This window comes from Pinus tabuliformis, chromosome 8, assembly GCF_031772625.1.
Source record: "Pinus tabuliformis cultivar Carrire ecotype Pingquan chromosome 8, CPIR1, whole genome shotgun sequence".
In the NCBI taxonomy this organism is placed as follows: Eukaryota; Viridiplantae; Streptophyta; class Pinopsida; order Pinales; family Pinaceae; genus Pinus; species Pinus tabuliformis.
The window spans coordinates 1,754,595,064-1,754,608,279 of NC_142294.1; the positions used below are offsets into that span (position 1 = coordinate 1,754,595,064).

General features: G+C 35.5%; 1 pseudogene; it reads left to right on the top strand.

Moving 5' to 3' along the window:
- The window catches only part of LOC149243125 (uncharacterized), a 102,883-nt pseudogene extending 89,793 nt beyond the window's left edge, over window positions 1-13,090 (top strand).
- Window positions 13,091-13,216: the final 126 nt, after the last annotated feature.

Here is a 13,216-nt window from a genome sequence, read left to right on the forward strand (position 1 = left end):
AGTCTCTGAGCAGTACTACGTCACTCCCATGTGGTTACTGCATCACTTCTTCTGGGGACTACGTTGCAAATCCTTTGATCCATGTTGGTTAGAAACTTCGGCCTTTTTTCTTCCCAGTCTCACACCCCGGCTCCAACAGTTGGTCCTGATTGTTTCTCAATAGAATTTTGGAATCCTTCTGAAGCTGTACATTGCAACATCGTAACTTTGTGTGGCCTTGCATCAGCCTCTCTAGACGTCTTTTTGTCTTCTCTACCTTGCACTCTCTGCCTCAGGAAAGCTTCCTCCGGAAAATTATCTCTTCCCCTCACTGCAAGAAATCTCCTCGATGATCTCTCCACAACTGTTGTGATGCTCTCTTGAGAAATCGATCTCTTGATCTTTTACTCGATGTAATTTCCAAATGCCCATCAAGCCTTCTCTTGTAATCTTCTCGTTGAGAACCAACGATCCAGATTATATTCTAATCAATGGATTGGATCATTTTGTCTTGATCATATTCTTCTTCTAGAAGTTTCGCCCTTAGTTTAATTGATAACCTTTAATTATTATAATTCCCTAAGTTTAGACTTGGGCATCCATTAAAAATAAATAATTATTTTAATAAAACCTTCTCTAGGTGGAATTTCTCGAAAAAAATTCTTGGTATTCTAGAATACATGTATCGAATCCTCACTGCAAATTTTGAGGCTTAGATCACATATGATGCTACAAGAAATGAACACTCCCTCTTAGCAAGGAATGTACTATAGTAATGCAACCTGCTGAAGCATCACCCTAACTCTATAACATCCCTCTGCTTTGCTAATGTCTAGCATCACTGCCCACCATCTGCTGCGCAAATGCTGCATCTGTACCATTTCTGACCCTACCACTGCCAACACTGCATTTGTACTAAAACCTTCTCCAACTGCTATTGCTACTACATCAGCAACAAAAAAGAATCCAAAATTTTTTGAACAGGTGTTCAGTATGATGCATCTATTGTTGGAGTTTTGACCGCTGCTAGTCTCTGCGCTGTCACTGAATCCACTATGTTGTTGTTGACTCTCCTCTATGCCAACTACACTACTGCCAACACTAGCTCTGTGCTACCCTAATTCTGGCACTCCTAGCCACTGCAATTGTCACTCTGACACTCATCTACATCAACTGACCTAGTTCATCCTGCTACTTCTGATATGGTCTCCTGTAGAAAGGTAATGATCCCAGAGGTGGAATCCTCAAGGATCCTGCCCATCTGCAGTTATTTTGAACTACAGTACTAGATCACCCCACTTCTTCCTTGGAGGTGTTTGAGCAATCATGGTGAACTCCTCTTCCTCGATCTTTGCAGCTGCAGCCTACGTATCATGTTTCACGTCCTTGTCCTTCTTCTTGAGAGGACACTATGTAGTGTCGTGACCAAGTTCACCACACCAGAAGCAATTGATCTTTGAGACATCCTTCTTCTTTCTCCACTACTCGTGCTGCCCCTTTGATGCAAGGGCTGCATTTTCTTCCTCCTCTTAGGCTTTGTCCCACCATTATTGTTGCCATCTAGTGCACACTTGACTAAGTCTCGCTTCATCTCTTCCTACTGAAGAGTGGCCCAAATTCATTCCTAATCTGGAAATTTCTCTATGCCCACGATACTTTGTACAAACACTTGCCATTCTTATGAAACTGAATTCAGGGCCAACCTCAACAACTCTATAGGTTGAGGTGTTGATCCTACAACTGCCAACTAATCTCGGACTTCCTGAAGCTTTGACAGGAACGGATCAATGCATTCACCTTTCTCCATCCTAATTGATCTAAGCTTCTCCTCCAAGTACATCTTCTGTTGCTTGGAAGATACTCGATATAGGCGTAGCTAAGGCATCCCACATCTCTTTGGCCATCCCTTTGACAGCGACGTGACATACTACGTGAACCCTCACTCCGTTGAGGATCAACCGCTTCGCCTTCACCATATCAGCCTTGCACTTCTTGAGTGGATCTACATCAATGGGTATAACTACCACACTATCGACATACGTCTTGAGATCATGCTCATCCATAAGGCATGAGATCTTAGCCTTCCAGATCACATAGTTAGATACCATGTGAAAATTTGAAAGACCCAAATTTCTATTGCAACAACTGATTAAGTTTCTTTTATTGTCAAATAACTGACAAATTATTTATTGTGTTCTATGGTAAATATTGAAACCAATACACTACAGCCTCCATTAATTAAATTATATGTGGAAACAAGAACTGAGAAAGAAAGAAATAACACACGCAAATGACACCTGTTGTTTTTGAACCAATGTCCCTGGAAAAACCCAATGTGGGAAAACATGTGCAGCAGCTGAGGGATTGTTTCATTAAGCAGTAATTTCTGAGTACAATTCTTCGGATGCCCAAACTGGAAATCCTATATGAAGATCTAACTGGAAAAAAAGATAGTTAGATGATCTCAGCCTATTACTGGCAAATACGGCAGTGATCTATGCTAGAGGTGAGCCTCTATGTTGCCTCTGCATAGTATCTACACACTACTACATCACTCCCACACAGTTAATACATCATTGCTTCTGGGGAATGTGATGCACCTCCTTTGATCCTCTGTTATCTGGAAACTTCGGCATTCTATCCACCTGGTCTCACACCTAGGCTTCGACACTTGATCCTGATTGTTCCTTTGCAGAATTTTCGACTCCCTTTGATGCTATGCACTTTCACAGCGTAGCTCTTTGTGGCCCTCTCTGCCTTGCACTCTCCGACTTAGGAAAATTTCCTCCAGAAAATTATATTTTCCCCTCACTTCAAGAAATATCCTCGATGATCTCTGTAGAGACTACTACGCTTCTCTCTTGAGAAATTGATCTCTTAATCTCTTACTTGATGAAATTTTCAAATGCCCATCAAGCCTCCTCTTATAATCTTCTCGTTGAGAACCAAAGGTCCATATTAGATTCTAATAAATGGCTTATATCATTTTCACTTGATCCTCGTCTTCTTCTAGAAGTTTCACCCTCATTTTAATTAATACCCTTTAATTATTTTAATTTCCCAAGTTTAGACATAGGCCTCCGTTAAAAATAATTATTTATTTTAATAAAACCTTCTCGTAGTGGAATTTCTCAAAATGATTTCCAGGTATTATAGAATACATGTGTCCAAGGCTCCCTGCACATTTTGAGGCTTAGAACACATCTGACGCTACCAGAAATCAACAAGATTGGAGTTCAAGGGTAGTGTATTATTAGTTGTATAATCATCCAAATTGTACAGGTGGTGCATGCAGTTAGAGGAAGGCCTGAAGATTGCGCAATTCCAATTGAGGAATTTTCCTATTTAATACGTGCTAAATCCCAAGGAAACAACACAAGGAAATAGGGACTTGGGCAAGCATAAAATTGGTTAAGTATTGGCCTAGGCTTGTCTAGGAAGCAATGAGATAGATAGAGATAGCGTAGAGATTTCTCGGGTTTGAGAAAAGCATTGTAATCTTCTGATATTTTATGACTAATGCAATACAGAGATAGAGAGGATTTTTAGCTATAGATTTCCCTAGGAAATCATTGTGTAATGTGTTGATTGAATTATTTCTCTTTTATTCTTCGTGATTTCTCACTCAATTAATTATTTCCATTGATGAGAAAAGTAGATTCAAGTATTTTCTTTAGCATATTACATAAGTAGTTTGAATCTACATGTAATAGGTCCAAACTTGCGAAATTTTGTAAAACAATTACAAACTCTGGTGTTGGGTCTTGAAAATATCATTCATTTCCATTACACTTTCACTATTATGTCCATTATATCACCTCCATTTCACTACTATGTCACTACATTCATCCCACTTTCATTATCACTGGGCCACATTTATGTTTTTCCAAACTTTATTAATTCTTAGCCTTTTTAAGTGAATTTGTGGTTAAAACTTAGAAAATAATGTGCATATGCTTATACTTAACAGGTGGGTTGAGATTGTTGACATGTGTAGGTAAAAAGAAGGCTTCTAGAAGACCTTTATGTGGCACCCTAAGGCCAAATTCGAATTTGAGTGGAGAAAATCATGGGATCATGAGGATATGTGTCACATCTCCTAATTGTATTGAAACTCTAAGAAGACATGTGTCTTATCAGTTCCTATTTTGATTAGGACTCTAGAGGTAGAGGGAGAGATTCATAGACTCTCGTTAATGAGATGGCTTCTCATCTTTTTGTATAAATAGGAGATCTCTCTCCTTCATTTTTTTAGCTTGGCTTTTTAGTTCTTTAGCTTGTAGCTTTTTGGTAGCTCTTTAGCTTGGAGTTTTTAGTTCTTCCTTGATGGCTTTGGAAAGCTTTGGAGAGCTTTGTTGTACTTTGTAGTTTTGAAGAATTTGAATAAAGCTTTGATGTTCTCAACATGAAAAGAGATGTGAAGTAGATGTCATGGATCATATTAGAATGTAAGGTAGAGTAGATTTTGCTTTGTAGTTTTTCTTTGATTTCATTCAAGTATGTCATTTTATTGCTTTCAAGTTTGATAGTTTAGATTTTTCATTCATGCAATTTTAGTTCATGCAAGTGTGTTCAACCGGTTGATTGTAGATTAGTTTTTCTTTACATGTTCTTGTATTTGCTTATTAGATCATTATCTCATGCTATATGATGATGATTTCTGGAGCCTTTAGTTGATAACTAATTTGCAAGTAGTTGTTGGCAAAATTGGTGAAACATTATGATTATGGATGGGAAAGTTAGATAGTTTAATGTCATTCTCTCATGCTATATGATGATATTTCCGGAGCCTTTAGTTGATAACTAATTTGCAAGTAGTTGTTGGCGAAATTGGCGAAATATTATGATTATGGATGGGATTATTGGCTTGCTTTTCATTAGTGTAAAGTTAGATAGTTTAAATGTCATTCTCTCATGCTATATGATGATGATTTCCGGAGCCTTTAGTTGATAACTAATTTGCAAGTAGTTGTTGGCGAAATTGGCGAAACATTATGATTATGGATGGGAAAGTTAGATAGTTTAATGTCATTCTCTCATGCTATATGATGATATTTCCGAAGCCTTTAGTTGATAACTAATTTGCAAGTAGTTGTTGGCGAAATTGGCGAAATGTTATGATTATAGGTGAGATTATTGACTTGCCTTTCATTAGTTTAAAAGCAGTTTCAAGTTTTACTTTTGCCTTTAGTTTAATTGCAGTAGTTTTATTTTTTCTTTCTTGGATTTCATTTAGCTATTATCATTTTTGTTGTCATGTCATAGATATTTTTCCGGCTTAGATTAATCTAACTGTTCAAAGTTTTGATTTGTTTCATTTTCTCCTTTCTTTAGAAATTAGATTCTAACATAAGAAACAAAACCCCAAAAACAATATAAACTATAAAACAACGAAGTAAGAAAAAAGGGTTAACTAAGCACATATGGTGCACCACACTTTCATCAGTTTACGATACTCAGATTGATAATTTATGTAGAGCAATTTAGGACACTAAATTGACTAGGCATTTTGGCGCCGTTGCGGGGGACATGTAATTAGCAGACCTTATTTCTTACATCTAATACTACTACTACTACTACTAATAATAATAATAATAATAATAATAATTTCTTGAGTATGCTCTCCTCCTGCACTTTATGTGGTATGGAAGATCAAAAAAGGAATTGTTATGCTAAATAAATAAATAAGAGAAAAAGGGGACAAAATAAACTTCATCATTTCATTTGATTCAATAATAAAAATAAAATAAAAAATAAAATGAAACCCAACTGCTTTGATAGGTTTAGTTGTCCAAGATTGACTGGTTATGGTTTGTAGTGGTCCTCAAAAAACTGTGTCCTGTTTTAATAAGATTCTGCAAATTAGCTACGGAATGCAACCTGATTCTGCAACTAACTGTGAATTCCACAGCTAATTCCAAGGTTTAGCAGGTTATAGGCATCCAATGAAGAAACCAACCACATGGGCATCTCCGGAATTGTCCCGACATGGATTCTATCCTAGTCATCCAGCCCAAATTCATAAAAAATCAACTTAAGACCTCAGTCAAAGTCTTGTTTTTAGCATATTTACCTTGAAGTCTTTGCTGCCTGAAATTGAAAATCATTAATCATTCTTATAAAATTTCACAATTTCAGAGAAAAGAAAAAGAAAACAATCAATGGCTATCCCCAATTCTAGTTTCCACTGTGGCCTCAATAAAAAATCTGCATTCCTGTTTGAGCTTTGGCCTTGAAACAAACCTGCAAAATCATAAAAAAATAATAATATATATATGCAAAAGCCTCCTCTAGTTGTTTACTTGACTCTTATAATCAGTAGTAGCAGGCCAATGTTAGTGAAAATCCTCTGTTTAGCCGGAACATCCCAACTGAGACCATACCTATATGGAGATGCGTGCCAACATTTATGAGAAAATCAGTGGCCTTCCAATATTGTGTACTGGTTAGTTTGTAGGTATTTACGGTGTAGGACTTTTGCAACAAAATTGTGAACGAAAGAAGACTCTAGAAACCAAGCTGCTTTTCATTATTCGCATCTGTGGTATTAATGATATACATCAAAAGACACGAAAGATCTTACAACTACTACGTTTGAGGCAGATCTTCAATGGCGTCTCCCTGAAAGTGAACAAAGCAACTGTGAATATGTTGCAGAGGAGTGAAACATATGTGACTTATGGCTATCCTAATTTGAAGAATATTAGAGAGCTAATTTACAAGACAGGTTATGGAAAGGTAAACACGCAGAGGTTTTAGGTCAGTATGGAATCATCTGTATTAAAAAATAAGTGTAGGTTTCTATGAATCATTGAAGGTTCTAGACACTCTAGATTGATTAACATTATGCACATTCCAAAATACATTACCCCAATTCTTCAGCCATGTCATTGCGCCTGTGTAATACACCTGACAGACAAAAAAATGCATAATAGCTGAAAAAACGTCAAACTTTGAATACAAATTCCGACCAAACAAAACCAAATTAGGAAAAACAAAAACATGGGTTTTTTCAACAATAGGGTCAATTAGATAACCCAGAAATAGGTTTAAGGAATTTGAAGCAGTATGGGATATTTTCACAGTTCTTCGAAGCCCATTTTTGCAGGAAAAAACAGAATTTAAATTAATAAACTGGTAGTTTGATTTAATTCGGCCGCCTAGGGAGGAGAATTCCGATTTGGAATCAACTGTATGCTGACCATAAATCATGATTACACGTTTTCCATCTTTAATAATTCATCTCACACCTGTCAGATGTGTCCAAATCGAATACAACTCTGTTTAACTCCATTGCGTGAACCAGTTGTATACGGCTCTTTAGAGCCGATTAATAAGACGTGGCAAATTATTCAACGTGGCAAAGTATTCAAAGTTGCTGTTAAGGATCTCAAGGTGGTTACATGGCATCTGATTCCAAGAATGATCCAGCAGAGTGATTGGGAATGGAGGATTGCGTGCTGCATTTCAAAACTGATGGTTTACTGTCTTTTAGCTGTGGAATGCAGCCTCATTCCGTAGCTAACTGGCAATTCCGCAGCGATTTTCATACTTCTATATGTTATAGGTGTCAAGAGATGAAACGAGCCACATGGGTAGCTGGGAAAATGTCAGTACAGGGATGGTGTCCTATCCATTTGATGCAAATTGATGAAAAGACCCCAGTCAAAGGGAAGTCGAGGTGTGTGTTATCACTAAGTCACCACACTAAGTCGCCGCATGTTAAGAAGAAAAACAATTTTGAATCAATGAAATGAATAACTTATTTTCTCACTTTTCTGAAGGTATTGATTAATTTTGGACTGATGATGAAAGATGAATGGCTAAATTTTTATTCAAGATTTTTAACTACAGAAACTGTGCACATTCCGCAGCTAAAGTTCAATTCCACAACTGTTCTCCAATTCCGCAGTTGAAAAACCTCATTGTCCAAATCAGCCTAACTTTCTCATACGAAATCAGATTTTGATGATTCAAGTATCATTGGAAATATCTCAACAAGATCTACACAATGAGAAATCCATCATTAGAGTTTGAAACAGTAAATAATGAAATAAATTGCTGAAAGAAGCAACATTCAACTTGAAGCACTAATTCCAAAGCTAGTATAAATTCTTTTGATTTTTCTTTTGAGAACTTATTTCATTAATACAAATTCTTAGTTTTGTGTGTAAATATCATAACTAGAGAGATTGATAACCTCTCTCCTTTGATAATCTTACATTCCATTGCAGAAGAAGTATTAGTTTTTTTGCAGGTTCCAAGAGTAAGGACAAATGACTACAAGAGAATAGTGTCTCTATAAGAAACCAATTTGTTTCATAAAAGGATAATCAACAACAAAGAGGAAATATGTTGATTCAAAATTAGATCCAAACACTTGAAAAACTTTCAGATACTATTGTCTCCATCACATCCATACCTCATAATAAACCATTCACCTCATTTCACTTCATATTTTCCATTTACATTCACATACACTTTCCATCTCTTTTTGTCCATTCATAACCCACAAATAAAAGCAAGAGGCTCATTCACATGCTTATTTCTCATTGCCATTTATGCTCTCCATTGCCATCTTCCATTTTCATCTTCCCTTTCCTGTCATTTTCATTTCGCAAATAAGCCCTGCTTCAATGCAAATTATTGAGTCCATAGTCCTTTGAGTCTAAGTTCCTTGTAAAAACACGTTGAGGCTTGCATGCCTTAATGGCAAGTTCTCATGCTAACAAACAATGAGAATACATTAATTTCCCTTGTTCATCAGATCTTCTAGGTGACTTGACATCGGCAAAACTATTCGTACCTAGCAAGATGTGTCTGGGCATCTTGACTCTCATTGTCATCAATGGTGACAGTTCTCATGTTGACTAGTGGCATCCGTTAATGGCCACTAAGTCAACAATTTCCTACTATGTTCAACATCAAAACATCTTTTCACATAGTAGGAATTGTGCCAATGAGTTTTGAAGACATGAAGACTATTATTTTCAGCAATTTGGCGCAGATTCAACAAGTTTTAGTAGAAGCAATAAAAAGTCATCTTAACTCTTTATCCATGACTCTTCTTGTTCAGCCACTTGAAGAAGAATATGATCAGAATTTTGCAGCCACTACACATAAAACTCATCCATTCCAAAGGGTAAGTTAAGGTACACCATTTTCTAACTTTTGACCATAGAATTCCATAAAAAGCTAGAATGATAATTGTTGAAAAAACATTTCTCTTCCTCATTTCATAAAATTGCCAATATCATCAGTTGGGGGGGAAGGAATACATTCATATTCATATTAATATCTTGCCATGTTCATATCATATTCAGGAGCCCACATACTTCCAAAATATATTAACTATTACATTGTTATTATGAGCATACAATGGCTTTTCAAAAAGTGCTTAAAGGATAAATTGGATACAAACACAATCATGGTTGTCACACAAGAACCAACCATCATGCAATCCAATAAAGATATACTTTGCAACAATAATCAAAATATCATTATGCAAAGTTCAAATATCAAAATAGAATGCAACAACAAAATATGGTTGTTACACAAGAACCAACCATGTTGCAATTCAAGAAAAACACTTTGCGAAAGTATGAAGTTATCAAATGATATCATGCAAAGTTAAGCCAAAGCTCAAGGGTCAAAAGAATTAATGTAATATATAGTGCATGAGGACATGCAATAGCTTCAGTTGGGGGTATGTTGGGTCTTAAAAATTTCATTCATTTCCATTACACTTTCACTATTATATCCATTATATCACCTCCATTTCACCTCCATTTCACTACTATGTCACTACATTCATCCCACTTTCATTATCATTGGGGTACATTTATGTTTTTCCAAACTTTATTAATTCTTAGTCTTTTTAAATGAATTTGTGGTTAAAAATTAGAAAATAATGTGCATATGCTTATACCTAACAAGTGGATTGAGATTGTTGACATGTGTAGGTCAAAATGAAGCTTTTAGAAGACCTTTATGTGGCACCCTAAAGCCAAATTCGAATTTGAGTGGAGAGAATCATAGAATCATGGGGATATGTGTCATATCTCCTAATTGTATTGAAACTCTAAGAAGACATGTGTCTTATTAGTTCCTATTTTGATTAGGACTCTAGAAGTAGAGGGAGAGATTCATGGACTCTCATTAATGAAATGGCTTCTCATATTTTTGTATAAATAGGAGATCTCTCTCATTCATTTGTTAGCTTGGGCTTTTAGTTCTTTAGCTTGTAGCTTTTTGGTAGCTCTTTAGCTTGGAGTTTGTAGTTCTTCCTTGATGGCTTTGGAAAGCTTTGGAGAGCTTTGTTGTACTTCGTAATTTTGAAGAATTTGAATAAAGCGTTGATGTTCTCAACATGGAAGGAAATGTGAAGTAGATTTTATGGAGCATATTAGAATGTAAGGTAGAGTAGATTTTGCTTTGTAGTTTTTCTTTGATTTCATTCAAGTATGTCATTTTATTGCTTTCAAGTTTGATAGTTTAGATTTTCCATTCATGCAATTTTAATTCATGCAAGTGTGTTCAACTGGTTGATTGTAGATTAGTTTTTCTTTACATGTTCTTGTATTTTCTTATTAAATCATTCTCTCATGCTATATGATGATGATTTCTGGAGCCTTTAGCTGATAACTAATTTGCAAGTAGTTGTTGGCGAAATTGGCAAAACATTATGATTATGGATGGGAAAGTCAGATAGTTTAATCTCATTCTCTCATGTTATATGATGATGTTTTCGGAGCCTTTAGTTGATAACTAATTTGCAAGTGGTTGTTGGCGAAATTGACAAAATATTATGATTATGGATGGGATTATTGGATTTCTTTTCATTAGTGTAAAGTTAGATAGTTTAAATTTCATTCTCTCATGCTATATGATGATGATTTCATAAGCCTTTAGTTGATAACTAATTTGCAAGTAGTTGTTGGCGACGTTGGCGAAACATTATGATTATGGATGGGAAATTTAGATAGTTTAATGTCATTCTCTCATGCTATATGATGATATTTCCGGAGCCTTTAGTTGATAACTAATTTTCAAGTAGTTGTTGGTGAAATTGGCAAAATGTTATGATTATTGGTGAGATTATTGACTTGCCTTTCATTAGTTTAAAAGCAGTTTCAAGTTTTACTTTTGCCTTTAGTTTAAATGCAGTAGTTTTATTTTTGCTTTCTTGGATTTCATTTAACTATTATCATTTTTTCTGTCATGTCATAGATATTTTGCCAGCTTAGATTAATCTAATTGTTCAAAGTTTTGATTTGTTTCATTTTCTCCTTTCTTTAGAAATTAGATTCTAACATAAGAAACAAAACCCCAAAAACAATATAAACTATAAAACAACGAAGTAAGAAAAAGGGTTAACTAAGCACATATGGTGCACCACACTTAATCAGTTTACGATACCCATATTTATAATTTATGTAGAGCAATTTGGGACACTAAATTGACTAGACATCTGGAATAGGAAAATCAAATTGTGGAACCTCTCTATAAAAACAGAATTTGAAACCTCTTTAAGGAACAACTTGAAAAATATCATAGAATGATCTAGTTGTCTGAGTGTGCGATTAGCCTAACTGTCCTAATGATTACACAACATGCTTGATTGTTTTCTTGAAAATGCAACATTAACAAAACATGAAAAAACATGAGGTGTCATTACTTACACAGAAAAATATCTCCATTGTCGATTCCTTTGATTTCCTAAGGTGGACTTAGGCTCCATTATCGGGTTCATGGTGGGTTTATGATATGGCCATGCCTTTGCCGTTATATTCCTTCCATGGTTACATGTCAATTCACTTGTCATTTTCTCCCTCTAACTTCTTAAATTTCCGCTTTTTGGAACTGGTAGTGACTTGGTGTGGTGGCATTGAAGGTGCTCTACATTGGTTGATGGCTGAATGAAGCTGATAGTTTTCAACCCATTCATCCTCCATACACCTTTGTACTACAATATCAGAGCCTTAACATATCGTAACTCTATTAAAAGAAACGTTACGAAGTCACATAATTCTGATTAGAGAGAAATTGGAGATTACAACAAATTAGTGTTGTTAGATATGTGTGGAAATAGACTAATAGGAAGTATACCCTCGAATATTAGTAAGCTCAAGAATCTTCAGACCCTTATTCGCAACCCCAATGAACTCGAATGAACCATCCCTCCAATCTTGGCAATTTCTCGAGTCTGGTCAATTTTCTTATATTTGATAACCAACTAAGTGGCAAGAATCAAGATACCACTAGATATTGGCAAGATATAGAACTTGAAAGTTCTTTTTTGGGGTGGGAATCCAAACGTTGAAGGTAAAATTCCCCCTAAACTTGGAAAATGTAAGAATCTTACTATTTTGGGGCTTGCAAAAACGAGGATTTATGGAAAAATCCCTCCTTTGTTTGGATCATTAAGAAAATGATATCACTTGCAATTTACACAAATCTACTATCAGGTTCAATTGACCTAGGCTGAGAACTTGTTCTAAACTTGTATATATATATCTCTATGGAAATAGTATATCAAGTTTTCTACCAAAGGATCTTGGTATGCTGCAAAAGCTGGAAAATAGGAAGTATACCATCAGAGCTTGGTAACAGTGCAAGCTTGGAGGTTATAGACCTATCATTGAATGATTTTTCTAGAATCATTCCTAACACAATAGGCTACTTGAATAATCTGGCTAAGCTTGAACTCAGTGTTAACAATAGTACTGGTTCAATACCTTCTTCCCTTGTTAATTGCACTAGTCTTTCTCAGCTCCATCATGGTAGAAACCAAATATTTGGAGAAATACCTGATACATTAGGACAACTCAAGAATCTGATGTTGCTACTTTCTTGGCAGAATAAGTTGGAAGGAATAGTTCATCCCAGTATAGGTAATTGCAAAGCACTTTAGGCTTTAGATCTTACTGATAATACATTAATAGGAAGCATTCGTCCAAGCATATTCCAATTGAGAAATGACATAAAATTGGTTGTTCTTTCAAATGATCCCATTGGTTATATTTGTCCAAATATCAGTAGTTGATAATATTTGATTAGGCTTAGGCTGGGTGACATTAAGCCTAAATCCAAAAAGAGGTTGGGAAACTAGAAAATTTGGACTTCCTTGATTGATCCAAAAGGGATCCAAGAACTCTCTAAGTCTTCAAAAATCATTTAAAATATAAAAACAATCGCATGGGAAGAACCCTTAGAAACATCAGAAAACACTATCGGC